General features: G+C 41.0%; 1 protein-coding gene across 4 annotated transcripts in view; it reads left to right on the top strand.

Annotated features, from left to right (window-relative positions):
* Positions 1-27,561, top strand: part of LOC109552255 (parathyroid hormone) — a 122,640-nt gene that overhangs the window by 64,522 nt on the left and 30,557 nt on the right. Inside the window, exon 6 of one of the 4 annotated variants that reach the window (XR_012333468.1) lies at positions 25,455-25,551. The exons of 1 other annotated variant lie outside the window; for it this stretch is intronic. The gene's annotated coding sequence lies outside the window, so the exon portion shown is untranslated. Of the gene's footprint in view, positions 1-1,300; positions 2,101-5,222; positions 16,936-25,454; positions 25,552-27,561 lie in introns of those variants that run through there. 2 more of the 4 variants (XR_012333469.1, XR_012333465.1) reach the window with 2 other exon arrangements.

The raw sequence follows: 27,561 nt of genomic DNA, 5'->3' as shown, positions 1-27,561 counted from the left end.
GAGGGCGCAGGGTATTCCTTATTTGGTGGTCTTTTCGGGTATCCTGGGGGACCGTTAGTCCCGCCCCTCGAAAGGTGGGAAGGCTGGGCTGGGTTCAAAGTCCCCAGGTCAGTTTCCGGAACTGGGTGGTCCGGAGAATTTCGGTCCGATGCAACCTGTGAATCTGATTGTGTTCCTCTGCCTCGGGCCAGTTGGCCTTACAACCACTCATGAGATTACAAAAAAGTCAAAGATGTGATAGCATTTTCTGTAACAGACACTTTCACATAATGCCTGGGAGAACAAAATGATATGAACCCCATGGAAGGCAATATGACAATATCCATCAAAATTAAAAGTGCACCAATCTTTAATCCAGAAATCCCACTTCTGGAATTTTAACCTAAAAATATACCTATACATACAAACTTTCAACTGTATAAGGTTATCCAGTGCAGCATCGTTTATAGTAGCAAATGGTTGGAAACAACCTGTGTCCCTCTGTAGATACTAAGAAAGATATACAGGATCTATTGTTAAGTGAAAAAAATCAAAGCTGAGCTGCTTTTGTGGAAGAAAGAGGGGGAGGATTATTAATTTACATTAGCATATGCTCATATCTGCCTAAAGAAATAATAGAAAGATTCCAAAAAAACTAATAGATAGTGGTTACATATAAAAGTCAGAGTAGGGGATGTGGATTGTGGGGAACTAGAGTAAGACTACTCAATGCGTAATTTAAACCAAGTGAATTTATTACTTATTCAAAAATAATTAAATTGAATTTTTAAACATTTTGCCATCTGACCCACATAGCTGCTCCAAATGCTGACCTAATTCACTCCTCCCCTTTGCATTCAAAATTTTTTCAGAGTTGTTTCACTTACTGCGTCTATTTCCTTACCTCCTACTCATGAACACACTACAATCTGGCTTCTGTCCCCATTATTAGTTAAATTGCTGTTACCTGTTCTCTCCAGTGACCTCCATATTGCTACATCTGATGTGTATTATCTAGTTTTTCTCTTATGTAATCACTTAGGAACATTTGACAAACTACCTCTTTTCTGATGTACGTTCTTCCCTTGATTTCCATGTCTCCACACAATCCTAGTTTTCCTCCCATCTCTCTGGATGCCCTCATTTTTCTTCTCTTCTCCCTTACATTTTTTTTCCTCTTCTGGTCAAGGGCAATGTCTACAGACAGACTTAACAGTCGCAATTCTAGCAGCCCAAACTCCTGGCTGTTGTGGAAGGGAAATCTGGAGGGAGCATCAAAGCATCCACTGCAGATATATGTACTATTAATATTTTCTCCTAGGGCTTCCCTGGTGGCGCAGTAGTTAAGAATCCTCCTGCCAATGCAGGGGACATGGGTTCGAGCCCTAGTCCGGGAAGATCCCACATGCTCCGGAGCAACTAAGCCCATGCGCCACAACTACTGAAGCCCACGTGCCTAGAATCCGTGCTCCACAACAAGAGAAGCCACCGCAAGGAGAAGCCTGCACACCACAACAAAGAGTAGCCCTGCTCACCGCAACTACAGAAAGCCACGCACAGCAACGAAGAACCAAAGCAGCCACAAATTAATTAAAAATAAATAAAAGAAATGCAGCAAAAATATTTTAAAAATAATTAAAGACTATAGGGTTCCTGGGACTTCCCTGGTGGCTCAGTGGTTCAGAATCCACCTGCCAATGCAGGGTACACGGGTCCAAGCCCTGGTCCGGGAAGATCCCACATGTCACGGAGCAACCAAGCCCCTGTGCCACAACTATTGAGCCTGTGCTCTAGAGCCCGCGAGCCACAACTACTGAGCCTGCGTGCCTAGAGCTCGTGCTGCGCAACAAGAGAAGCCACCGCAATGAGAAGCCCGCGCACTGCAATGAGGAGTAGCCCCCGCTTGCCATAATTGAAGAACGCCCGTGTGCAGCAATGAAGATCCAATGCAGCCAAAAATTTAAAAAAAAAAAAAAAAGACAATAGGGTTCCTTTTAAAATATATATACTTTTTTTCTCCTAGTATGTGATTTGCCTTTTCATTTTCTTTTCAGTGTCTCAATGAATGGCTAGTTTCAATTTTTACAAGGTCCAATAAATCATTTTTTTCTTTTATGTTAAGTGCTTTCTTTCTGTGAAGATTTTTTAAAAATTTTATTGTGGTAAAAAACACATAACATAAAATTTACCATCTTAACCATTTTAAAGTATACAGTTCAATAGTGCTAAGTAGTTCACATTGTTATAAAACAGATCTCCAGAAGTTTCTCATCATATAAATCTAAAACTGTATACCCATTAAACAACTCCCTCTTCTCTCTTCCTCCAGGCCCTGGTAACAACCCGTAGATTGAAAAAAATGCACCACCTAAAAGTGGAGAGTTTTCTTTTATTTGGCGACAAAACTGAGGGCTTAAGCCCAGGATGCAGCCTCTCAGCTCAGAGAGACTGCTCCAAAGATGTAAGAGAGGAGCCAGGATGTATAGGAGTATTTACAACAAACACCAGGTAGTAGGAACTTCAAAAGATTACAGTTGATTAAAGAGAACCAGACATCTCAAGTTAATGAATTTAGTAGTGCTTTTCTATATATGAGAAGATGCAAAGCTCTGGGCTCATTGAGATTATTCCTTTGATAAGCACTTCAGCTATCTGGGGCCAGTATCCTGTGCTTTCTCATTCTGAGTCTCCTCGGGGTGCACCGTTGGGGGGTGCCTGCAGTGACTGATGGCAGCATCCTGTTTCTATCCTGAGTTCCCTCAGGGCTCACCATCAGGGCAGCTGCAGTGTGAAGGCTTGATGGCTACAACATCCTTTGTTTACTGATATGGCAGGCAACATTTTTTCATTGACAAACCATTCTGCTTTCTGTCTCTATGATTTTGACAACTCTATATACCTCATATAAGTGGAATCACACAGTATTTGTCTTTTTGTGACTGGCTTATCTCACTTAGCATTATGTCCTCAAGGTCCATCCATTTTATATCATGTGACGGAATTTACTCTCTTTTTAAAGTTGAATAATATCCCATTGTATGTCTATACCACGTTTTATTTATCTATTCATCTATCAGTGGACATTTGGATTGCTTCTACCTCTTCTGTGAATAGTGCTACAATGAACATGGGCATGCAAATATCTCTTTTAGACCTTGCTTTCAATCCTTATGGATATATGCCCAGAAGTGGGATTGTTGGATCATCTGGTAGTTCTATTTTTAATTTTTAGAGGAAACTCTATATTGTTTTCCATAGTGACTGAACCATTTACAGTGCCACCAAAAGTGTTCGAGGGTTCCAATTTCTCCATATTCCCTCCAACCCCCTTTTTTTTTTTTTTCACAGTAGTCATCCTAATGGGTATGAGGTATCTGGTGCTTTTAGTGACTTCTTTTAGAAATATTTACCTATCCCAAGTTTTCAAATATATCCTTCCACATTTAAAGTTTTGGCTTTTAACATTCAAGACAATGATTCATCCCAAATTAATCTTTGTGTGTGAAATGAGTCAAGGTTCATTTTTTTTGGTTGAATATCCAGCTGTCTGGCACTATTTGTTGAAAAAACTTTACAATACACACTGAACTTTCTTGGCACCTTGACAAGTGTCTTTTTCTTTTTATTTATTTTTTGGCTGCATTGGGTCTTCGTTGCTGTGTGTGGGCTTTCTCTAGTTGTGGCGAGCTGGGGCTACTCTTCGTTGCGCTGTGCGGGCTTCTCATTGCGGTGGCTTCTCTTGTTGCAGAGCATGGGCTCTAGGCGCATGGTCTTCAGTAGTTGCAGCACACGGGCTCAGTAGTTGTGGCACATGGGCTCAGTAGTTGTGGCTCATGGTCTCTAGAATGCAGGCTCAGTAGTTGTGGTGCACGGGCTTAGTTGCTCCACAGCATGTGGGATCTTCCCGGACCAGGGATTGAACCCGTGTCCCCTGCATTGGCAGGTGGATTCTTAACCACTGCACCACCAGGGAAGTCCCGACAAGTGTCTTTTAACATTAGTGGGTTTTTTTTTGTTTTTTTGTTGTTGTTGTTTTTTGTTTTTTTGCAGTACGCGGGCCTCTCACTGTTGTGGCCTCTCCCGTTGCGGAGCACAGGCTCCGACGCGCAGGCTCAGCGGCCATGGCTCACGGGCCCAGCGGCTCCGCGGCATGTGGGATCTTCCTGGACCGGGGCACGAACCTGTGTCCACTGCATCAGCAGGCGGACTCTCAACCACTGCGCCACCAGGGAAGCCCTAACGTTAGTTTTAAGAAGCATCCCTACTTCAGAAATGTTAAGCTGTGGGGCAAAAACTGCATCTTAGAATTGAGAAAATAGGAACTTCTTTTGGAGTCTCACAGCACCTAGCAACTGTATGTGGGTCACACACAGGGAGTGGCATAAGGAGTTTTGGAATCAGACAAACCTGGATTCTGACTTAACTCTTCATGGCCTTGAACAATTTATCTAATTTCTTTTAACCTCAGTTTCCTTGTATATACAGTGAGGATCCAGTGTTGTGATGAGAAATTAAACTATGTAAAATGCCTGGTGAAGCTATTTGATAAATATTCCTTTCCCCTCATATTTTCATTTTTTCCAATAAATATTTATTATCTTCATTTGTCTCAGTGACTTGGGGTGTACGAGAAATTTCTCTACCTAATTTCTCTGTTTTTAAAAAAGACTTTCAAATTATTTCAACTCTCCTTACCTTTAGCAAGATATACCATCTAGTGTTAATCCTATTTTTCTCTGAAATATTCGACTTTTTCAACTTCTTGAGAGAGAGGTTTGCACATATTTATTTGGAAATTCCATCACGTTAAGGAGAAATTTAATAACAATGCTATTTGATCACCAGAAGTCAGAAATCTTTCAGCTTCAGTTAGATTAAAGCAGAGTCTCTCAACTTTAAGGGCCACATGACCCACCTGAGGATTTTGTTAAACTCTGATTCTGATTCAGAAGGTCTGGAGTGGAGCCTGATATTCTGCATTTCTAGTAGGCTCCAGGGAGATGCTAACGCCTCTGGTGTAAGGATCACATATGCAGAAGCCAGGGATAAGAGGCTCGAATTCTCTGGGGGAAAAAAATTTTTTTTCACTCTGAGGTTCATGAATAATGTTGCCCTTGGCTGAGAATGCTTTGGTCGAAGGGAGAGAGGGGGTTGTTCATTGCATTTTTACTATGCATATACTGTGCAAGCATATGTATGGGGTGAAGGATACGCTGACTGAGCACAAATATTTTCTCTTTTAGGAACTCTGGATTTGGAGTCAGACGATATAGTTTCCTATCCCAGCTTCCCCACTTAGAATCCATTGTGATCTCTGGCAAGTTGCTGAGCTCTCCAATCCTCTCACAGGGTAGTAGTAAAGATGACATGAGATCATATAAATGCATTTATCCTGACTTCTCAATAACATTTACTAGGTATTACCTAAATATGCATTTCTGTGGCAATTCTTGCCAAACTGTTTCACTAAATAAAAACAAAGAGCACTGGGTAGAGTGTCCGGTCCTGGGTTTGAGTCCTTACTCTATGCCCTAAGTAGCTGCGTGATCATTGGACAATTGGGAGCCCAGCATCTCATACATAAAATAAGGAGATTGGGTGGGATATTGTCTTACAGTCCTAAGGGTCCTCGCTCTGTAATGATCCATGTGATTCTTGAGCGCCTCTTCTCTGTAAGGCAGAGGCAGGCAAACATTAAAAGAAGCTGTCTCTTGAGTCAGGATTATCTGAATTGACATAGCAAACCAAGAGTCAGGGGAAGAAAGAAAAAGAGAGAGAGAGAAAAAAAAAGGATCTTGAATGGTGCTGACCCATCTCCTTGGTTCTGTCAACTCATGCCAGCTTTCAAAAATGGAACAGCTCAGGGGAGGTGGCTTCCAGAGACACCTCATCTGTTTCAGTACTAATACGGGTTTTCAGCCCCTTAGTCACCACTCACCTTTAGGCCTTAGGACTAGGGGGAGAGGGGTGGTACATAAAGTATGCTCAGTGGGTCATTGACCCTGAGGTTTGTTCTGAATGCAGCCATCTCTCTTGCCAGGCATATGTGAGACTTCCATCAAAAATGGACTCACAAGTCCCAAACACAAAATTAGAAACTTTAAGGTAAAGAAACCCAAAATGATACTTGATAAAACTAAAGGGTAAGAAAATAAAGCTCTCAACCACATTTCAAGTTCAGTGTATTTTGCAGAATTCACAGAAGTATGTACAGAAGACATTAGGTACTAAGTAAACAAAGATCAAAGCCATATCAACAAACCATTATACTACTGTGACCAAATAATTATAGCTAATTTTTTTTAACTGTGAACAATGTCAATGGGTTAAAATCTTAACATAGATCGCCTCATTTGAATGTTAAAACAACCTTCTGAAGTAGGTGCTGTAATCTACAATGTCTAGTTGGGGCACTAGGCCTTAGAGAAATTAAGCCATTTACCCAAGATCATGGTTAGGGGGCAGCTGTTATTTGAAATGAGGCAATCTAATTCCTGATCCCACTTTCCTGATCATGATACTACACTGCTGTGCAGCTTTGTGGACCTGGCTGAGATTTACTCAGTATCAAGGTCTTCAGTCCAGCTTATGTGGGGTTAAATTCCTCAGAAAATATGAAGTAGAGTCCAAGCTACCTGAGCAGCTCACTGTGAGACAAGATTAAAAACATGGAAAAGAAGTATTATCTTTAATCTAGTAACGATAGCCTCATGACAGTGTGCATGACAAAGCTGGCTTAAACTTCAAAATACAGGAGTGTAGAGATTATTTTAGATGAAGAGACTGAGGTCTAAGAGACTAAGTAATTTATCCACATGAAAGACTAATAGAGTTTTGGGCTGCAAGTAATAGGAAACTTCACTCAAGTGGTCTTAAGCAGTGAGGAGATATATTAATCGGGTTTATTAAGTCTAGAGACAGGGTAGCCTTCAGAGTCAGCACGTCTGGGTTCCAGCTGTACCTTTCTGCAATTCTCTTGGTTCTTTCCTCCATCATGGATTGGCTTTCATCTCACAAAGAGGCAAAAGTGGTTCCAGGCACCCCATTTAAACATGACAATGTGCAAAGGAAGAGGGGACCATCTCTCTCTGAGTCTCTATTTTAGGAATGAGGAAATCTTTTTTAGAAGCCTATCCCAGTAAACTTCACATCTCATTGCCAGGATTGACCCACTCCTACACTGAACACTGGTAAAGGGAAAGGGATTGCCACTCTTGGACTTGAGGTGGATGGAGAGAAAGTAGCAAATAACCATCAAGATGACAGCAACATACCATGCTGCATCTCCAGACAATGTCTGTTTTGGCCCAGAAGACCTGCTATGGTCCCTGACCAGACTCTCTTGTTTAGTATTCTCTGCCAGGAACATGTCTCATCACATCTCAGGACTCCTTGGACTAAGAGATGGAGATACCAGACCCACAAGACATTTTATCGAATATAATGGATGAGCTCAGCCTTAATTCAAGTATCCGGGAGACTTTTGAGGGGCCCATCGGTTAGGCCACAGCCACCAGGCGAGGGGACAGGGACAAAGTCCCTACGAAGAGGGCACTGGCAAGAGTGAGGCAGTGTAGCAAGAGCTAAAGTACACATAGAAAAGAACATCAACATTCAAGGGGCACAGGGTTCCTTTACTCTCTGAGAACATAAGAGCAACACAGGTACTCACTAATCCATACTAGAACTCCTAGACTGGGAAGACAAATGATACTAAACTTCATCAGATACATGGACTTCAGATTCTTTCGTAATGCTATAATCTTATAAAATTTGGGAACTAGGACAGGGCAGATCCTGGGTCAGACCTGATGCAAGAGCCCCAGTGGAAGAGCTGGGGGGACAAAGACAGAACCAACACTAGGGTCTCCCTCCTTAGATGTGGAAGTCAAATGACCTCCTTTTAGACTATGCAAGGCCCTGGAATTTTAGATAGTTCAAGGAGAATAGGAAGCTCTAAGAGGGAGATTTGGAATCTTCTATTGACCTAGCAGATCGGGGCACTAGTGATTTATTGAAAAAAAATGGACTGTGACAATAATTCTATCCTGATTTTTGGGGGTGGTTTATACTGGTTGTACATATAATGGAATAGTGTACAGCTGATTTAAAAACTTATGATACAGCTATACATTTATTTCACAGAAAGATGTCCACAACATATTGTGAGGGGAAAAAAGCAAGTTAGAAAATAGCACATGTACTATGATCCCATTTATGTAAAATGACTCACAAAGATAAGTATCAAGTATGTCTTATTTGCTTGAGTATAAAATAAAGTCATATTCTTTTACTGTTCAAATGATAATAACCTGAAGGCTATTCTTCTCAGCTTAGCAGAAAATACAATTTACCTTCTTGAGTCTCCTGCCCCAAGATTCCTCAGTGACATTCTTCAATGTCAATTTTGTTGATCTTTTCACAAAACCAACTTTTGGTTTTGCGATTTTTTTCCCTAATATTTTTCAATTTTTTATTTCATTGATCTCTGCTTTGGTCATTATTGTCTTCTTTCTAGCTTTGGGTTTAGCTTGTTTGAAGGTGCAACGTTAGGTTATTCCTCAGATGACAAGACTCTTACATGAATCTTCTGAATCAGTGCCCCTTGCCACTGCTAAGAAAGCTTGAGGATTCAAATGCGTCACTGCTTTCCAAAGTAGGCCTTGACTTCCCGACTTATAGCTCCTGATGGACAGGCTTTTCCATTGCTTCCATATACACCACTTGCTAGGATCACAAGCTTCCTCTCATATGAACTGAAACAGGGCAGAAGCTGATGTCTGCTGCCCCATTAACCCTAAATCTTCCTCACACTTAATTTCAGCGAAGAAGCCAGTCTACCACCTTCTGTCTTTTTGTTGGTCATGGGCATTTTTTGTCTCAGGGACCAGTTCTCTGCCACCCCAAATTGTTTAAGACCACTGCTTCAATTACTCCGAATATCAAAGAAGGATCTGGAACTTGCCCCTCTTAGAGGCACCAGTGATCCTTATACACATTTTTCCCTCTGTTGTAAATGTATATAAGGTAAATGTGTATGACTCTGCATATCACACACATACATGGAAATATAACTGGAAGGATTTTCACTAAAATGCTGACAATGGTCATGGACTAGTTTGGGTAGTGTCTGCTTTAAAAAAAAAAATTATATATTACTGACTTTTTAGAATGGTAAGCATATATACTTTTTATAATCAGAAGAGTAATAAAGAGCTAGCACTTATCAATTACTTACTATGTGCAAAAGCTTTACATTTAATCCTTCACAAAACCTCTATGAGGTAGCTACAATTACTGTCCTCATTTTGCCAATGAAAAAACTGAAGCAGAGAGAAGTTAAGCAACTTGCCTGAGTCACACAGCTGGAAGTAACAGAGTCAGGATACAAACCTAGGCAGTTTGTTTTTACCTGCTATGTACTATACTGTATAAAGAATTTTTCTTGGAGTGGGAAGGAGTAAATTAGTGAGAACCCAAAGATGAATGTAAATTATGTGCTCAATATATTAATATTAAATTGTTTGTGAGTTACTAAAAGAAGAATGTTCTGGTTGGGCCAAGAGATATATTTCAGGATCTTGCCACATTTTCATCACTGATAAAAAGCTGAAAGTATTTAAATGCTCCTGCTGCATATTCATATGCATGACCAAATGTTCTTTGCTTTTCACATTTGGTTTGCTCAGCAATACTTATTGTTTCCAGAAATTATGCTTTTATATTATTGTGAATCTGGAAACTTCTTCTAACATTTTACTAAAGGCCTGGGGCAAAAATGATCGCTAATCAGATACTGCAAATGGTAGATCTCCAAGAACATTCTGCAACTTAAAGCAAGTTGCAGTTTTATTGAGATGCCCCAGCCAGACAGGCAGTTTTTAGACATTATTTTGCAAGTTAAGACAACATGTATGATTATATAGTCAATCATGTTTTAAAGGAAATGTAGGTGAGCAGGAAGGTGAGGTGAAAAAGGTTGGGTTATTGCACGTGGGTGGAAAGATCAAGTAAAGGGACTAAGGTGACTTCTAGTTTCTTGACTTGAGTGATCAGGGATGTACCGATGCCATTGACCAGGATAGAAAACAGAAGAATGGCAGATTGTGGGGAAAATAACTGGATTTTAAGCATTAAGTTGTGAGACATGTGAAGGATGTCTAGGTGGGGGTGGCTGTTAGAGTGTTGGAGATGCAGGTCTGGGATTTGTGATGTTTCGGCTGGGAGTGCCAGTATGCGAGTAGTTAGCATATATACTTCAAGTTGTCAGACTCTGAATAAGTTACTCAGCTTCTCTGGGTCTTAGGATCCTCACATACAAAGTAAGGATGATTTAGTTGTTCCTTCACAGAGACATTAAGAGGATTGAATCAACTACTGTATGTAGAGTGCCTGGTATAGGGGCCAGCATGGTGCAATGACTGAATGAGTGACACTGAGAGGTGGATCATTGACTGATGGTGACAGGTCTAGGTGGCCAGGGGACTTACAGTATCATCAGGCAGAGTGAGCACCTCTGAACTGGAGCAAGTTGACTTCTGTACCATTATGTTAATAAAACTTGGACTAGATTGTATATATCCAATGTATTAATAAACTCCTCTGAAAGTAGACTAAGACCTAGCAGAGAATTAGTGACAGAGAGGAAGTGACATAAGTATAGTAGGCTTTAAAGGAATATATTCTTGAGAAATTATTGCACAACAGAAGAGGCTATGATAATAATAATTTAGCTCTATTGTAGAAGTTATTTTTGTAAAAATTTTAAGTTACTTTCATTAATATTTTTCCACCACAATAGGCATTGCTAGCCTATAAAACACAGTATGTTAGAGTACAATGAGCTTTAGGTTTGGAGTCAGAAGGCCTGGGATTGAGTTCTGGATTCATCGTTTACTGGCCCCAAATCCTGTGCTCTACATGTATTTAATGGCAGTTAAATACCATCCACCTGGTAGTTCAAACTTGGAGTTCCATCTTCTGATTCTCCCTTTCCCTTAACCCTCCAAATCCAACTGATTGCCCAGTTCTGACATGTCTGACTCCTAGAATCTCTTTAGTCTGCCTGTTTTTTCTCATCCTCATTGAGTCAGCCTTGGTTGGCACTGTCATCATCCCATGCCTGACTACTCCAACAGCCTCCAACTAATCCACTTCCTCCAGTGAAGCAGCCACACTGGCCCCAGAGTTACCTTCTTAAGACATTACTATGCTGATTTTGTAAGCAGTGGAAATACACAGATATTTTAAAAATCCAAGCTCTTTAGAATGGCATAGAGGCCCTTTACAATCTGGTTGCTACTGAGTTTCCCAGGCTCAACCCCATGACGTCTCATTACGTATGTAACTGATGCTCTCACTAGTCAATGGAATTTTCACCATTCTCTCACTGCCTTGGTCTTCTGTGCTCCCTTGCACGTGATTTTTTTCTGCCTGGAAACCTCTCCTCCCTCTACTTTACATAGCAAATTTACTCACACTCTGTGAGATTCAACTCATTACTCTTAGGAAATACTTCCCAACTCTCCCCATCACAGTGGAGGACTTCTTCCTCTGTGTTATAATTACTTTACATATTTACAGCCAACAGTGAGGTTCTTGAACTTATTTCCCTTTATATTCCTGGAACCTGGTCAAGGGTGTGGTACGTAATAGAAAGTATGCAATTTTAGAGTGCTTTCTAAAAAAGTACTCCTGGACAAATCTCTGCTTTTCTGAGCCTCAGTTTCCTCATCTGTAAAGTTAGAATAATAATACCTACCTTGTAAATCAAACCCAATAATTTGCATAAGAGCACTTTTTAAGCCATACATTTTTGTAACATTTAACTTTTGATGTCTCCGAGTATCCGTTCTCTATGCATCAATCTAACACTTAGGTAATAGACTCTTAATAATGTCTGTTGAATTACGTCCAATTCAAAGGCATTCTGTGTGAGCCAGGCTAGTCACAGTGACAACACAAAGGATCAGGAACATCTAAATGAACAAAAATGTCAAACTAGCCCTTTTATTTGTGTTACCCTGGGGTGTTTCTCCTCTCTTCCTGCTTGATGGCAGCATCGCCCAAGTGCAATATCAAGAAACTACACCAGGGGGCTCCCCTGGATTTTCCAAATGAAGTCTGTAAAAACATCCTTCACCACCCTGAATAGTTCTGAGTTCTCAAGTATTAAGTATTTGCTTTCTTTCAGAACAAGGCAATAGAGAAACACAAGACAAGTCGCAAGCCTGGAAACAATACCTTTTATTTATACCAAACCACTGTCTGAGACTTTCTTAGTTTTTCTAAGTCTTTTAAAGAGCTGACAGGGAGATTTATTAGTCCCCATTACTGAAGGGATTTAGGAACTGTAAGTCATTCAACTGAGGACTACAATGAATCATTTATTATCAACAGGCTTGATCCCAAGTTGAGCTAAATAGAAGACAAACCTGATAATAGAAATATTTAATTACTGTGTTCGCAAAACCAAATAAATGAAAATACATTTGTTGCTTTTCTTCTAAAACAAGCTACAAGTTGTAATGCAAATAGACCTAAATAAGAAGTCAAGGACTGGTTCTAATGCTGGATGTACTTCCAACTTCCGCTACTTGTGTGATCACTCTCCTTTAGATTTCAACTTTTTCGTCCTTAAGTGAGGTTTTGGGGTGATGCTGTTTTTAAAAATCAGCTTTAATGACATATTATTTGCATATGCAATGCACCATTTTTAAGTGTAATTTGAAGAGTTCTGAAAATGTATATAGTCTTGTAACTACCACCATTATCATGATATAGAACATTTCATTTTCATCACCACAAAATCCTGACCCTTGGCAATCTCCTTCCCTTATCCCTGGCCCACGGAAAACACAGATCTGATTTTTATCATTACAATTTTGCCTTTTCAAAAATTTCATGTCTGGTTTCTTTTATTTGGCACAATGTTTTTGAAATTCATCAGTGTTGTGCATATCAGTAACTTGTTTATTTATTGCTGAATTGTATGCCATTGTATATGAATGTATCAAAGTTTTCATCTATTTGTCAACTGATGAACATTTTGGGTTGTTCCCAGGTGTTTTGGGTTTTTAAAAATTTTTATTACTACGTCTACTGTGAAGACTCATATACAAGTCTTTGAGTGAACATATTTTTTCATTTCTCTTGGGTAAACACCCAATAAGTGGTATTGCTGGGTTAGATAGTAAGTGTACATTTAGGTTTATAAGGAACTACAGACTGTTTTCTAAAGTGACTCTACCATTTCTCATTCCCACTGGCAATTGTAGACAATCTAGTCGTTCCACATACTTTTTAACACTTGGTACTGTCAGTCTTTTTCATTTTAGCCATTCTTTTGCAGGAGGGGGCCCCCTTCCAGGGCCTGAGAGTGAGCTCTTGTCTAACACTCGGAAATGAATTGTCTAAGGAGACACACACGCTGACAAAGCAAAAGGCTTTATTGGGAAGGGGCACCCAGGGGAAGAGCAGCAGGGTAAGGGAACCCAGGAGAACTGCTCTGCCACGTGGCTCACAGTCTCAGGTTTTATGGTAATTATGGGGTTAGTTTCTGGGTTGTCTATGGCCAATCATCTTGCTTGGCCCATGTTTGGTGACTCAGGGTCCTTCCTGTTGGTGCACGCATCTCTCAGCCAAGATGGATTCTAGTGTGAGGGCTTCTGGGAGGTTGGCAGGACACATCATCTCCTCCCTCCTCCTTTTGGCCCCTTCCAAATTCTCCCAATTAGTTTTAGGTAGCACTGCATTCTTTATCAGGACCTCCTGTTGTGAGACAACTTGGCCAAGCAGTTATCATTGTGCCTGGCCAAGGGGGGTGGTTTCAGTCAACAGTTCCCTAACAGTTCTAGTGGGTATGTAACTGTCTCTAATGGTTACTTTAATTAGCATTTCTCTAATCAATAATGATGTTGAGCATCTTTCTTGTATTTATTTGTCCTTCATATGTCTTTTTTGGTCAAAGAAGGTATCTTTAAATCTTTTACCCATTTTTAAAATTGAGTTGTTTGTCTTTTTCTTACGGAGTGCCTTGTATATTCTGAATAAATGTCATTATCAGATTTTTTCAAATATTTTAACCCAGCCTGTGGCTTGCCTTTATAGTTTCATAATAGTTTCATTTGAAGAGAAAACCACTGGTACATATGTCAACACTCAAATTCTTTAGATCTCAATTTCATCACACTTAAAATGAGGTCTTTGGGTAAATGTTCTTTTCTTTTTATAATGGTTTGATTGAGGAATATTTCATATACCATAAAATTTATCCTTTTAAAGTATGCAATTCAGTGGTTCTTAGTATAGCCACAGAGTTGTGCAACTATTGAAACTGAGCAGGACCCTGTGGGGCCCTCCTGGGCACAAAAGCCTTTCACAACCCAGTTTCTTATTTGCAAGATAAAGGCTTCAGCCTCCTAGAACTCCCTGAGTTCCAAAGAGCAGATTCAAACAGTTGCTAATCAGGGAAGTAAAGTAATGCAGAAACAAATGAGGAACAATCAGGAAACTATAGTGCAGCTATTAAAGCAGGATCCTGGTTCCTCCTGAAGGAATATACATAACAATGTCTTTAACTCAAGAACTAAGGCCCCCATTCAGGGGGAGGATGATAACTTCAGGCTGAGCACAAGATTCCTGGAACACCGCCCTGTTACCTCAACCAATCAGAAGACAGTCACACACCCTGTAGCCTTCACCCCAAATTTTGCCTATAAAAACTTGTCCCCAAAAACCATCGGGGAGTTTGGGTTTCTTGAGCATGAGCCACCCATTCTCCCTGCTTGGTCCTGTAATAAACCTTCCTCTGCTTCAAACTCCAAAGTTTTGGTTTGTTTGGCCTCACTATGCGTCAGGCACAAGAACTTGCATTTGGGCTTCCCTGGTGGCACAGTGGTTGAGAGTCTGCCTGCCGATGCAGGGGACATGCAGGTTCGTGCCCCAGTCCGGGAAGATTCCACATGCCGCGGAGCGGCTGGGCCCGTGGGCCATGGCCGCTGAGCCTGCGCTCCGCAACGGGAGAGGCCACAACAGTGAGAGGCCCGCGTACTGCAAAAAAAAAAAAAAAAAAAAGAACTTGCATTTGATAACACTATCATAACTATGTAATTTCAGAACATTTTCATAACCCCCAAAAGAAACTCTATGCTTATTAGCAGTCATTCCTCCCTTTCCCAGCACCTGGCAACCATTAATCTAAGTTCTGTCTCAATGAATTGACCAATTCTGGACATTTCATATAAAAGGAGTCATACAATATTTGGTATGTTGTGTCTAGCTTCTTTCATTAGCATAATGTTTTCAAGGTTCATCCATGTTGTAGTATATACTAGTACTTCATTAATTTTTATTGCTGACTAATATTCTGTTCTATAAATATACCATATGTTGTTTATCCATCCATCAGTTGATGGATATTTGGATCATTTCAACTTTTTACTTTTTATGAATAACAATTTTTATGAACATTTGTGTGCACATATTTTCAGTTCTCTTAGGTACATACTTAGGAGTGGAATTTCTGGGTCATATAACTCTATATTTAACATTTTGAGGAAATACCATATTGTGTTCCAAAGTGGCAGCACCATTTTACACTTCCACCAACAAGGTATGAGAGTCCAGTTTCTCCACGTTCTCACTAAAACTTTTTTTCACCACATATTTCTTTCCTTAAATAAATTTCTGCATTATTTATTGAAGTCTTTTTTTCCCCTGCTAATTCTTAGTAATGTTTGTATTTTTTTTTAATACCCATCCCATGGGTATGCAGTGGTATCTCAATTGTGGGGGTTTTTTTGTTTGTTTTTTGTTTTGTTTTTTTTATTTGGCTGCACTGGGTCTTCACTTGTGGCATGTGGGATCTAGTTCCCTGACCGGGGATCAAACCCCGGCCTCCTGCATTAGGAGCATGGAATCTTAGCCACTGGACCACCAGGGAAGTCCCTCAGGTGTGGTTTTGATTTGCATTTCCCTAATGACTAATGATGTTGAGCATATTTTCATGTGCTTGTTGACCATTTGTATATCTTCCTTGAAGAAGTGTCTATTAAAATCCTTTGCCCATTTAAAAATTGGATTGTTTGTCTTTCTGTTGTTGAGTTGTAAGAGTTCTTTATATACTCTGAATATAACTCCTTTATTTAATATGTAATTTGTAAATATTTTCCCCTATTCTCTAGGTTGTCTTTTCACTTTCTTGACAGTGTCCTTTGGCACAAAAGTTTTTAGTTTTGATGAAGTTCAATTTATCTTTTTTCTTTTGGTTGCTTGTGCTTTTGGTGTCATATTTAAGAACCCATTGCCTAATAAAAAGTCACAAAGATTTACTCCCATGTTGTCTTCTAAGAACTTTGTGATTTTAGTTACATTTAGGTCTTTGATCCATTTGAGTTGGATTTTGTTTGTGGTGTGAGTAGGAATCCAGCTTCGTTCTTTTGTATGTGGATACTCAGTTGTCCCAATATCATTTGTTAAAAATACTATTATTTCTCCATTGAATGATCTTGGCATCCTTGTCAAAAATCAAGTGACATAAACAATGTGGTACTGGCATATAGACAGACATATATATAGACCAAAGGAATAAAATAGAAAGCCCAGAAATAAATTCTTTTCTTATGTGGTCAAATGATTTTTGACAAGGATGTCAAGACAACTCAATGGTAAAAGGTCAGCCTTTTTAGCAAATGGTGCCGGCAAAACTGGATATCCACATGTAAAAGAATAAATGGACTTTTATCTAACATAACATACCAAAGTTAACTCAAAATGGATCAAAAACTTAAATGTAAGGCCTAAAAGTATAAAACTCTTACAAGAAAACATAGGACAAAAGCTGCACAATATTGGATTTGGCAAAGATTTCCTAGATGTGACACCAAAGGCACAGGCAACAAAATAAAAAATAGACAAATTACACTTCATTAAAATTTTTAAATTTTGTGCATCAAAAGACACTATCAATAAAAGGGCAATCCAAAGGATAAAGGAAAATATTTGCAGATCATATATGATAAGGGATTAATATTCAGAATATATAGAAAACTCTTAAAACTCAACAAAAACAAACAAACTGATTAAAAATTGGGCAAAGGACTTGAACAGACATTTCTCCAAAGAAGATATATAAATGGCCAATAAGGGGGAATTCCCTGGTGGTCCAGTGGTTAGGACTCCATGCTTCCACTGCAGGGGGCATGGGTTCGATCCTTGGTTGGGGAACTAAGATCCCACACAGCTGTATGACACGGCCAAAACAAAAAACAAAAATTTAAAAAGTTGTCAGGACTTCCCTGGTGGTCCAGTGGTTAAGAATCCACCTTCCAATGCAGGGGATGTGGGTTCAATCCCTGCTAAGGGAACTAAGATCCCACATGCTGCAGGGCAACTAAGCCCATGTGCTGCAACTACTGAGCCTGTGCGCCACAACTAGAGAGAAACCTGTGCTGCAACGAAGATCCCATGTGCCACAACAAAGACCCCACACACCCCAAAATTAAAATTTTTGAAAATTAAAAAGTTGTCTATAAATGGCCAATAACCACATGAAAAGATGCTCAACATCACTAATCATTAGGGAAATGCAAATCAAAACTATAATGAGATACCTCCCCACGTCCATTAGGATGGGTACTAGCAAAAAAAAAGAAGAGACAAAAAAAACACACATGTTAGTGGGGATGTGGAGAAACTGGTACCCTTGTACATTGCTGGTGGGAAAGTAAAATGGTACAGCCACTATGGCAGAGTTCCTTAAAATATTAAAAATACAATTACCATATGATCTAGTATTCCACTTCTGGGTATATGCCCAAAAGAATTGGAATCAGGGACTCAAATAGACATTTGTACACCCATGTTCATAGCAGTATTATTCACAATAGTTCAAACATGGAAGCACCCTAAGTGCCCATCGATGGATGATTGAATGGTACAGTGTAGTATAAACATACAATGGAATATTATTTAACCTTAAAAAGGAAGGAAATTCTGGCATATGCTACAACATGGATAAACCTTGAGGACATTATGGTGATTGAAATGAGCCAGTCACAAAAAGACAAATACTGCACGTTTCTGCTTATATGAAGTAGATATTTAGAGTAGTCAAAATCTAGAGAGAGAAAGTAGAATTGTGGTTGCCAGGGGCTGGGAGGAGGGGTTATTGTTTAATTGGTATAGGGTTTCAGTTTTATAAGATTAAAAGTTATGAAGATGAATGGTGGTGATGGTTGCACAACATTATGAATGTACTTAATACCACAGAACTGTACACTTAAAAATGACTAAGATGGAAAATTTTAAGTTATGACATTCTACCTCAATAAAAAAAATTTTTTTAATTAACTGATAATAAACGTAATGGTTTATTTCTGGACTTTCAATTCTATTCCATTGATCTTTATGTCTAGTCTTATACCAGTACTGCACTGCCTTGATTACTGTAGCTTTTCAGTACGTTTTGAAATCATGAAATGTAAGTCCTCCAACTTTGTTCTTCTTCAGAGTTGCTTTGAATAAGAAAGCAACTTTGTTTCTTTCAACTATGTGTTCTATGCGGTAAATATTTAAAGAACGTTTATAATATACCCAAAACTTACATAAGTATCTAATATAATCCTCATAAAAATCCTGTAAGGTAATATTATGATTTTATTAATTAAACAATCATATTTTTACCATCTATTATGTGTCAGGCATTGTGGATGCAAGATACTGGGGCTGCAAGATACGCAACATGATCCCCGTTCTCACACATGAGGGAACTGAGGCTCAGAAAGTTTAGGTAACTCTCTTGAATTAGAATGGAGTTCTCGTGACTCCAAGTCCCATAATATTTTCACTGCAGAAAGGCTGATAGTTTGATTCCTTTTGCAGTTCTCAAACATCTTCTATACTTCCTCTCTGGTCTGAGCTAGGTAAGTGGCCACCTGAGTGGCATGAGGACCAGGATAAATACTGGATCTTACAGCCTTCTCATTTAGGTGGGAGATCATTCAATTGTTTGTTCATTTAAAGAATATTTATTCAGGGACTACTGTGTGCCAAGGATTAGTGATATAATCAAGAATAGACAATGTCACTGCCTTCATGAAGTTTACTTTCTTGCACAGGAGACATATAACAAGAAATTTCACAAATAACAAAATAATTACAGCAAATAATTGCATATTGCTGTAACGAAAAGGAAAGTCTGCCATAATTGAGAATACCAGGGATAACTACTAAGCAAAGAGCACAGTGATACTAGAGAGGTAAGTAGGCAATGATTACAAGGTGTTGTAGGTTATTCAAAAACTGATTTATCCAAAATACAATTAGAAGCGATTAAAGGATTTTAAACCAAAGAATGTTGTGATCTGATTTATCTTTTTAAAAGCTCACTCCTGCAATATGTATAGAATGGATTGGGTATATAGAGTAAACAAGGTTAGAATCTTGAAGTCCAGCTAAGAGGCTATTGAAGCTGTCAAAATGAAAGAAAGATGTGTTAGACAAGGATAGTACTAGTAGAGATACATGGAGAAAAGTAAAAATATTCTAGATGTATTTTGGAAACGAAAGTAACAGGTTGACCCTCAAGTTTCTGGCTTTCCGAACTCACTGGATGGTGGCATCATATGCTGAAATGGGGAAGAATAGAAGAGAACTAGAGAATATATAGGTTTTAAAAAATCATCCAGAATTCCATTTTAGACATGTTGTATTTGAAATGCCTATGAGACATTCAAAAGGCATGTAGGATAAGGGTCAGAGTCTTCCAGCAAGAAAAGCAGCTGAGGAAGGGAGCTTACTGTAAAGGGAAGTCTGACTTCCGGGGTGCTGGAGCAGGTGTCAGATGAAGGAGACCATTATCATGAGAACAGAGAAAAAAGAACCAAGAACTAAGAGTGCTACTGCAGCTCCTCTTAGCAAATATTTATTGAAGGCCCATAAGAATCACCCTGAGGCTACTCTCAGATAATAGGAAGAGGCATGAACTTGAAAAGAAAAGACATGGTTTAAAGTCTGGTGACTTTGGCAAAGTTTAAACTTCTTTGATTTTTGTCAGATGATTGTGAAGATTAAATAGAAAAATTCATGTGAAAGCATCTGGCTGTATAAATGGAGGTTTATATTGTACCTTGTGGGAGCAGGCATTGGTATGAGCAATCAATATGAAAAATACTCTATACCTATAACATTGTTTTCTGAAAAAAATCCAACAACTTTGATGATGACTTAGGATCAAAATAAATGTATTTCACCCTGTACAGGCCAGCTCTTGCATTATCCAGGTGAAACAGATCAGGACAAAATGACACCCAGGAGACTGACGTGTATGTTGCGCTCCCATGTGGGTAAAGAACACACCTCAGAATCAGTGGGTCTCAGCAGATCTTACCTTGATTGCATGTGACCATGACTAACAGCAACAGCTTGGTTACACTGGCTGCAGTCTCTTTGCCACTGCATCCCAAACATAGCAGAGTGTTGTCTGTACATCTTGTACGCTCTTTTAGAGCCCACCTGTCAGCATTAGCCCACGACGTTGGTAAACATGCCAGTGATGATCTGCCTTCCCTCCCATATAATCTCATAGACTTGCTGCTTCAACAGAATAGGCACTTTTTTCACTCCTTTGCTCTAACCATGCAGAACAACTAATTTTTCTCAAATACCATATACTTTCACATTACCAAACTTTTGTTCTTACAAAGTTTCCTTAGGCCTAGAATGTCTTCACTACTCACCTTCCTGCTGATTTACTATTTATACTTACAGGCTCAGATAAATGTAAATTACCATTTCTCCTCGAAATACTCAATGGAATTCATTGCATCCTCATCTATATTTCCAGTTCGTGCTGTTTATAGTTCAATATACTTATTCAGCAAACATTTATAGAATGCCTCCTGAATATCAGGACCTTTTAAGATGCAAATGACAGAAACCCAATCCAAGTAGCTTAAACAAACTAGCTCACCATTTTTCCATCCTCACCTATATTTCCATTTTACTCTATTTATAATTCAACATACTTAGTCAACAAACATTTCTAGAATGCTGCTAAATGTCAGGACTTTTTTAGATGCAAATGATAGAAACTCAAATCCAAATAGCTTAAACAAACCAGCTCACCTAATGGAAAAGTACAATGAAAAACATGGTGAGATCCAGCCATGCAAATGATGTTATTTGTATTCATCTTTCTTTTGTACCGCTTGATTAGGTTGGGTTCCCTAGAAATAGAGCCGGAGGTAGGATTCTCATGAAAGTGATTTATTGAAGGGATGCTTTCAGGAAAAGATGTGGGAGGAAAGAAAGCAGGGGAAGAAAGCTAACTAAGAATGCGGGCTCCACTGGAGAAAAAGCTCCACTAGTTTCAGCTTTTTCCCATGGGGAGATTTGAAGCATAAATCACACCATAGAGTTTATCCCACCTGGAGTCAAGGGGGGTTTGCCTTTTGCACTCCCTTGCCAATCAGTCAAGAATTGTTAGATGCGAAGGTTTGTGCTAATCTCCCCTGTGAACAGGACATGGGTGAGGCAGCAACAGCAACCATGTGGGAGGCATGGTGGCTGCCAAGATTCATCTGCAGCTTGGCCACCCTCCAAGGAAAGATCTTCTCCTTAAGTCTCTGAAAAGTTCAGAGTGAACTCTGATGTGTGCAATTCTTTTGCAATACAGATGGGATCAGAGTCAAGTAAACCGCATGCAGTAGATGCTTCACAGGAAAGAGGGTTCTTTTATTAAAGAAGACGGAAGAAGGCTGGGTAGGCAATGTCAAGCAAACACTCTACCAGGTTCCAGGCACTGGTGGGGGCAAAAGTGAGCAAAAAAGTACACACATCTCTGTTCTCACAGAGCATATGAGCCTTGTTTAGTGTATGACAGACTAACAAGAAACTGCAATGACGTAAAATATATGCTTTGGTCGGGGACGGATAGATTACTATGAATGCATTATGTGGGAGGGGTACCTTACTCTTCTCGAGGGCCCATATTTTATCCAACTTTATATATCCAGTGCCCAGATAGTACCCTCAGTATTGTAAGTGGTCAGTGAAAGAGTATATGCAGCTTGTTGTGTGAATTCAGGGGTTTGAGGAGGAAGTAGCGCCTCTCTAGGAGTTGTCTTTTTAGTCAGTTTATGGGCTGTGCAAGATAATCACTCACTACTTAATGGCCACATCATGCCTTTAAGTAGAATGATTCTTATACCTGACTTCTAATGACTTTTTACCTATTCCCAAATTCTGAAACCATTTTCAAACGGTAGATCTGCCAACTTTGAGGATATTTAATTTCTCTCAGTTTAGTTCAACATATAACTCATTGATCAACTTTGTGTTAATAGAATGCTAAGTGTTGCAAAAGGTACAGAGATGAATAAACCATAGTGCCAGCAAGCTAACAATTTAGGACAGCTGCCTAGCAGGATCCATGTAATGACTTGTAATGGCAAGGAATGCAAATTTCACTTTGTGCATTCTCTGGTTAGCTGCTAGGGGAATTGCAGATTTTAAAATGTGCTCTTGATCATATTCAGTGTCATTGAATCTAAGGCCAAAAGGACATAAACTCAGAGAGAGAAGCATTTACATAAGTGCACTCAAGACAGGAGCAGCTGGGCTTCCCTGGTGGCGCAGTGGTTGAGAGTCCGCCTGCCGATGCAGGGGACATGGGTTCGTGCCCCGGTCCGGGAAGATCCCACATGCCGCGGAGCGGCTGGGCTCGTGAGCCATGGCCACTGAGCCTGCGCGTCCGGAGCCTGTGCTCCGCAACGGGAGAGGCCACAACAGTGAGAGGCCCGCGTACAGCAAAAAAAGAAAAAAAAAAAATTTATTTGGCTGTGTCGGGTCTTAGTTGCAGCATGTGGGATCTTCATTGCAGCACGTGGGATCTTTCATTACGGTGTGCTGGCTTCTCTAGTTGCGACGCATGGGCTTCTCTCTAGTTGTGGCACGTGGACTCCAGAGCATGCAGGCTCAGTAGTTGCAGTATGCAGGCCCTTTAGTTGTGGCATGTGGGCTTAGTTGCCCCATGGCATGTGGGATCTTAGTTCCCCAACCAGGGATCAAATCCACGTCCCCTGCATTGGAAGGCAGATTCTTAACCACTGGACCACCAGAGAAGTCCCTCCACTGTTTTTCAAGAAAATGAAAACAACACAAAAGTAGATGTTTTAGATGAAGCAGCTCAGTTTTCTGTTTGATTACATAAATTTGATGTGTTTTAGCAGTACTACTCTGCAGAATTTGTGCTTACTTGGGAAAAATTATTCTTTCTTTGATTGAATTTAAACAGCTTTATTGTTTGTTCTTATGGAAATATGAGAGTGTGTTTTTACTCCAAGAGATCTGGAAATCTGAAAAATGTACCAAAATATGAGATCCCAAACTTTTTCTGGAGGTGGAGAAAAGAATAGGAAGAAAGGAACTAGACTGAGCTAGACTGGACTGTTGGTTATTATCTACAGGTAATTTGAAGGAATAACCCAATTGTGCTGATGCTGAAATATTTTGATCTGAGATTTCATTTCTGTGAGCCATTGTGCACTGTAACCCTCCTGTGGATAGTAGAAGGGGTTTCTCATGGATGAAGTGGATATTTCCACTCCCACTCGTCCTGTCAGCCTAGAAAGACATTGGTTCTGGAACCGAAAATGAGGACTAGAGTGATAGACCTGAAACCTGCTTCATCATAGATGGAACTTCAACTTCATGTCAGGCGAGATGTTGAGGCAATTCTCTTTTGTGAGACAGAAGATGGTACCAACCAGAAGGTGATGGACCAGCAGCTGTGGGACTCGAGGGACATTGTTCCAGCTAATGATTAAGAACTCTCCAGACAATAGGGGCTGCTTAGACAATGGGTGAATTTCCAGGATGTCCGGCCCCCTTCCGAGAAGGAGGGAGATAACAAAATGTAAAAAAGGTGTCTGTCAAAGACCAATCAGGCAGCTGGGGAGAAGGAGGGAGATAAACAAAATAGGTGTCTGTCAAAGACCAATCAGACAGCTGGGGACAAGTTCCCTCTCTGGTCCGAGCCTAAGCCGGGACCAATCAGCAGGAGAACACAACCAAATCTATAATTTACATACGGGGAAGTGGGAACCTATAAAACTGACATATTCGCGCCCAAAAGGGTTCCTTCTTCGACCTCCTGCGTGAGGACCAAGGAACCCCGGTGCACCGGCCTTCAATAAACCTCTTGCGTTTTGCATCGACTTCCGACTCTTGTTGTTTCCTGGGCGAGTCGAAACTCCTAGGAGACCGCGCAGGTCTAACATTTGGGGGCTCGTCCGGGATTCCACTCGCCCCGGACCACAAGAACATCGGGAGTTGGAGGTACCAGGTAAGCTCGAGCTTGATTGTCTGTTTGTCCCTTGTTCTCTGTGGGCCATTATCGGAGGAAAGCCGTAAGAATCGGCTTATTATGGAATCTGTATCGGACCTCTGGCTAGGCAGACGTGCTAATAGCCAGCGTCCATGAGCCCTAGGGGACGCCCTGGTGGCTCATCTGGAAGGAGAGGCAAACTCTGTCTCCCCTTCACTCGGTTTCGGCAGTTCCCTTGGTGGTAACTGCCATCTGAAGAAGTTTCGGGTTTCGAAGCGAGCTCGCGGTGGCCCATACGTATATGTGTTTTGTGGAGTTTTAAGTGTTTCTGATTTGTGGTCTATTTCTTCTTCTTCTTTGACGGACGACAATGGGACAAACTGTGACGACTCCTCTTTCCCTTACCCTAAGCCATTGGACCGAAGTTCGGGCCAGAGCCCATAATTTTTCGGTAGAGGTAAAAAAAGGAAAGTGGCAGACTTTGTGTGCCTCTGAATGGCCAACATTTCAGATAGGATGGCCCCCCGAAGGATCCTTTTTATTAGACAAGATTAAGCTGCTGAAGTCTAAGATATTTAATATAGATGCCCACGGACATCCAGACCAAGTACCATATGTCTTGGTCTGGGAAGATTTAATTCTCTCCCCACCTCCGTGGGTCCGGCCCTTTGTTTCCTCAACAGGTACGTCCGCGCATACATCAGCAGCGTGGGAGATATTAGCCTTAAAGAAAAACCCCAACACGGAGAAGCTACCCGACGCCCCGGATCTACCGAAGGCGATTTATCCTGACCCGCAGTCCGATTTGCTTCTTTTGGATTCCCCACCCCCTTATCCTCCGGCCCCGAATCCCCTACCACCTAGAGGACCCCCAGCTTCACTGCCCTCGGCACCAAGGGAACCATCCATGATGGAAGAAGAAAGGGGTCCCTCAGTGGGCACTAGGAGCCGGAGGGCAATCTCCCCGGACTCCACTGCCCTACCTCTTAGAGAATATGGCCCCCCCGATGGCCAAGGGAATAGACCTCTCCAATATTGGCCCTTTTCCTCTGCAGATCTTTATAATTGGAAAATGCATAACCCAACTTTTTCCGAAAATCCACAGGCCCTTACCGCTTTAATAGAATCTCTTGTTTTCTCCCACCAGCCCACATGGGATGATTGTCAGCAGCTGCTCCAGACTCTCCTAACGACTGAGGAGAGGCAACGGGTTCTTTTAGAAGCCAGAAAAAAATGTATTAGGCGCCAATGGGCAACCTACCCAGCTGCCTAACGAGATTGATGCTGGTTTCCCACTCGTCAGGCCAAACTGGGATTTCAATGCCCCGGAAGGTAGGGAGCGCCTGAAAATGTATCGCCAGGCTCTGGTGGCGGGTCTCCATGGAGCGGCCAGACGGCCCACTAATTTGGCTAAGGTAAGGGAAGTAACTCAGGGGCCCCAGGAATCGCCAACTGTGTTCCTGGAACGTTTAATGGAAGCCTTTAGACGCTTTACCCCTTATGATCCAACTTCAGAGGGACATAGGGCTACTATAGCAATGGCTTTCATAGATCAAGCGGCCCCTGATATTAGGAAGAAATTACAGAGGCTAGATGGCTTGCAGGGATTTTCGCTTCAAGAGTTAGTGAAAGAGGCAGATAAAGTATATAACAAAAGAGAGACAGAGGAAGAGAAGGAAGAAAGAAAGCAGAAAGAGCAGGAAGCCCGTGAAATAAGACGGGATAAGAGACAGGAGAGGAATTTAAGTAAGATACTGGCCACTGTGGTTGGAGGAAGAAATATAGGGGATAGAAATAGGCAGGAAGGGCGAACGGCAGACAGAAGGCGGCCATTAGACAAGGACCAATGTGCCTACTGTAAAGAAAAAGGACATTGGGCGAGAGAATGCCCTAAGAAAAAGAATGGAGGAAGGCCAACCAAAAACAAAATCTTAACATTGGAAGAAGAAGACTAGGAAAGTCAGGGCTCGAACCCTCTCCCCGAGCCCCGGGTAACTCTTAAAGTGGAGGGGGAACCTGTTCAATTTTTGGTAGATACCGGAGCCCAGCACTCCGTCCTTCTCCACTCAAAAGGTCCTATCTCAGCTAAAAGGTCATGGGTACAAGGAGCCACTGGGAATAAACAATATTCATGGACCACACGAAGGACAGTAGATCTTGGGATTGGACGAGTAACCCATTCATTTTTGATTATTCCGGAATGCCCCTATCCTTTGCTGGGAAGAGATTTACTCTCCAAAGTAGGGGCTCAAATCCACTTTCAGCCAGAAGGTCCCACCATAACTGATAATAAGGGAAGGTTACTTCAGATATTGACTATGAAATTAGAAGATGAATATAAATTATACGAGCAGCCTTCATCCTCACGAGTTAATGTTACTGATTGGGTAACTCGGTTCCCTCAAGCCTGGGCAGAAACTGCCGGAATGGGGATGGCCAAAAATCGGCCCCCGGTGCTAGTGGAACTCAAGGCAACTGCCACCCCAATAACGGTTCGTCAATACCCCATGAGTAGAGAAGCCAAAGACGGTATCCGTCCCCATATACAGAGGCTACTAGACTTGGGCATCTTAATAAGATGTCAATCAGCATGGAACACCCCTCTCCTGCCGGTAAAGAAACCAGGAACAAATGATTATCGGCCGGTGCAGGATCTACGAGAGGTAAACAAACGGGTGGCAGACCTCCACCCCACAGTTCCAAACCCTTACAACCTCCTGAGCACTCTTCCACCTCAACATACGTGGTATACTGTTTTGGACCTTAAAGATGCTTTTTTTCTGTTTAAGACTCTCTCCCCTGAGCCAACCCTACTTTGCCTTCGAATGGAAAGATCCAACATCGGGAATGTCTGGTCAGCTGACATGGACACGGCTACCTCAGGGATTTAAGAACTCCCCGACCATCTTTGATGAAGCCCTCCATCAGGATCTGGCATTATATAGAGAATCAAATCCCCAGGTAACATTACTCCAATACGTTGATGATATTTTATTAGCTGCTGAGACCCAAGAAGATTGTATCAAGGGTACTGAAAAACTGTTAACGGAACTTGGAACCCTGGGATATAGAGCCTCAGCCAAGAAAGCACAAATATGCCAACAACAGGTAGTTACCTGGGGTATCTATTAAAAGGGGGGCAAAGATGGCTCACAGGAGAGCAGAAAGGATACGGTGGCCCAAATTCCGGCTCCCAAAAACGCCAGGCAGGTTAGAGAATTTTTGGGGACGGCCGGATTCTGTAGACTATGGAT

Source organism: Tursiops truncatus, chromosome 8 (genome assembly GCF_011762595.2).
Source record: "Tursiops truncatus isolate mTurTru1 chromosome 8, mTurTru1.mat.Y, whole genome shotgun sequence".
NCBI classification, from domain to species: Eukaryota; Metazoa; Chordata; class Mammalia; order Artiodactyla; family Delphinidae; genus Tursiops; species Tursiops truncatus.
This window is presented reverse-complemented; position numbering and strand designations above follow the sequence as displayed.